Genomic DNA, 3,574 nt, shown 5'->3' on the forward strand with positions numbered 1-3,574 from the left:
AATTGAGCTTTACTATAGAATTAATTTCACCCCTTTTTCTTAAATAAATTAATGGTGACTAATTATTTATAGGTTAAAATCAATTACATCCCTAATTTTGCTTTAAACTCGAATCCCCCTTCAACTTTAAAAAATAACCACCACCATCCCTTCTTATTCTATGAAACTATGGATATGGGAGAAGTAAGTACAAAAAATACAAAACTCGAAGAGGTAGATTTACCTCAAGATATGGATCTACTGAATAAATGGACTATTCCTAAAGTTGAATTAAAAACAATTTATGAATATGGAATTTTTGATAAAATAAAACATAAACAGATTATTAAAACAACGGAACAATCTCTTGCTTTAAATACTGATGAACAGACTCTTCAACTCTTAAATAAGCGTGATATTGATATTTTTAAACGTAATTATAATTATATGCATATTGGCTTAGTTCAAATTGCCTTTTGGCCTCTAACTCTAAAGGGTCTTCCCGAAACATTTTTAGCAGCTTTGCGTGATGCTACAAATTTGAATTTTCGAAAATCTTTAATGGGATCTATTGAATCTACTCTTGCTTATGGTCCTGTATATTTTAATACTCAACCAAATTTACAATTATCTTTAACGGATGTAAACATTCTTCATGCTCTAACATTAAATGTTAAAACCCATGGATATGATTATGCTCCTGGATCTGAACTTATAGGATTATCTTACCGCATATATTATCGATTATTATCAACTCTAAATCCTCGATGTAAATTGATTGATGATAATTCTGACTGCACTATGCTTATTGAAACTAATTTTATAAAATCTAGGGTTACTACCCGAAGACCTATTAGATGGGATGAAATTGATTTTCCCCAAGCTTGGATATTAAATTCAGTCACTTCCCCAAAACAATTGGCGGAGGACGTGACTAATTCAGAGTTAACTCAAGTAACTCAAAACTCTGATGGGCGAGTTTGTCTACAATTCGATAGCAATCCTCCTGTCTATAGAAATTCTTTTCCTCTACCACGAAGGCTCCCTTCAATACATCATATTTCTCCGATTGAACCTGCTGAACCCACTTATGGACCAGCTAGGAATCGAGTGGCATCTTTGATTTCGATAATGAAAATCCTACTCCATCTGAAATGGATTTTGACATAAATTCTGTTTAACCATGATGACACAACTTATTGATTTTAGCCCTGGTTCTCAGGCAAGAAAATATATTCAAAAAGAATTTTTTTCTGAAAAATGGAAAACCTTTAGAACCTGGTTTTTTGAAACTTATACTTCTGATGAATTGAAAAACATTTCAGAAGAGTTCTATGAAATTTGTGCTTTGCATAATAAAATTATATTCTTTGTCCCATGGTTCATGTCTGTATATTTACCGTCCTATGTCAAGATAATCGAAAGATCTTATCAAAATTCTGATGGCTCAATCACTCAAGCACTTTACCCTCCTCAATCTTCCTTTATCTTACCCAATAATACTGGCATGACTTTTTCTGCTTTTCAAAAATTTGTTAGTGAAGATGTGGGAAAAATTACTGTTTCTGAAATAAATAACCTTATCGCTCGAAATAATTATTTAAGTCTTTATGTTAAGGTTTTAGGCGAACACATATCCTCTCTTGACAAAAAACTTGATGAATTGATTGAGCTAGTTAATAAACTTAGCTCTCAGATGAATTTCTCTAATATTCCTTCTACTTCCAAAATCACTGATAAAGATGAATATATTCTTTCCAAACCGTGTATTCAAAGACCCCCTGAAATAGATGGATTTGCAAAGGTCTCTCAGTTAGACCAATTAGAAAAACTCTTAGATAAAAAATTTTCTCGTTTAAATATCCAACCCCTAAATATTTCTGATAATTTGGTACAAAATCTTGAGTCTAATTTTGCTGAGCATATTGATTTTGCTGAAACTCCTGGCATTATAACCTCTTCCGAGCTTAATAAGCTCAAAGGAATGATTAAAAAACAACCTGGCAAGAAGTACGCTGATATTCCCCGTATGTCTACTGCTTATTATCCACGCCCAACTCCTCAAGATGTTTTAATAGAGGAAAGGGAATGGAATCAGACAAATACTTCTTATAGTGGAGAAGCCATTTATGAATAGAACATTGACGGATTATCTGACCGACAAATCTCCATTCTTATTCATCGAATGTCTATGTATGCTACTATTGCCACAGCCACCACTTCACCAGAACATAAAACCACTCGTACTGACCAAACAATCTGTAAAATGATTGTTGCGGGCTTTACTGGCCAACTTCGGGGCTGGTGGGATAATTTCCTTGATGATACTAAACGCGAGGCTATTTTTAACGCCACCAATGATCAACCCGGCAAAGACAATCTTGGACGACCCCTTTGGGCAGGACGTTCGGATGCTGTTTATACTCTTATGCTGACGATTATTGAACATTTTGGCGGAAGATTTACCAATCAATACGAAAATATTCGAACTCTGCTTAATGGTTTAAAATGTCGACACTTAGGAGAATTTAGATGGTATAAAGACACCTTTCTTAGTAGGGTTATGGATTTACCCGAAAGTAAGTATGACCATTGGAAAGCTAAATTCATTGATGGCCTTCCACCCTTATTTGCTGAAAGAGTTAGAAAAACCCTTCGAGGATCTTATGGAGAAGTCCAGTATTCAGAAAAAACTTAGTTTCTGGATCTTTCCGAAGTAATTTGTCCCAAAAATTACAATAAAATGTTCGGTATAAAGCAGGAATTTGTTGAGCATCATAACCTATTTCGATGGACCAACGATGGATCCAAGGAATAGAGAATTCTATATAGAAATACATTTGATCGATAGTATCGATTTTACAAATATGTTCTGAAAGATATAATTCTGTTAAGAAAGGAGAGGACTTTTTCCATGAGGAATATAAAGAAGAATATTCCGGAGGTAATATTTTGATCGTAGGTCCATGCTGAGACCACCATTGGATGAACCAATTTGGGATGGGTTTTTCGAATACTTTAGCACAAATTTTTATGAACCAAGTGTGTTTGTGCTTATAATTATTATAATATAAAACATGAGAAAAGGCTTTAATATAATCCCAATAAGTAAAATTGGCAAGGGTTTGGCCCATTGGCCCCATTGGCATAGAACGTTGAGTCATTGATGAAATCCCCCATTCTTCAATAGGAATAAGTTTTTTAATTACCATTTTGGAGTATCCATGAACTCCGGGAGTAGTTTCCCCTAGGGGACTGTGATCAAAAGTTGCACTGAAAGTTTGGACTAATATGTGTTCATAATAAGTCCGTGTTTTGTAGGATTCACCAGTAAAATATACATTGGCAGTAAGGTAATTTTTGAGTAGTCGCCATGCTTCTTCAGAATTTTCTTGCCCGGGAATATGCTGATTTTCAAGATATAATATAAGTTCTCTGGCATCCAGTTTTTCATATGAGGGCTTATCTTCAGAATTTTCTTGAACTATGGAGGCAAAAGAATCTGCAGTTTTTTGTTGATCTGATAAATAGGATTGCAGTTGTTTGTATAATGGATGATTTTTAGGAATGTCTTCTAAATGAACAGAAGAGCCAA

This window comes from Capsicum annuum, chromosome 4, assembly GCF_002878395.1.
Source record: "Capsicum annuum cultivar UCD-10X-F1 chromosome 4, UCD10Xv1.1, whole genome shotgun sequence".
Lineage (NCBI taxonomy): Eukaryota > Viridiplantae > Streptophyta > Magnoliopsida > Solanales > Solanaceae > Capsicum > Capsicum annuum.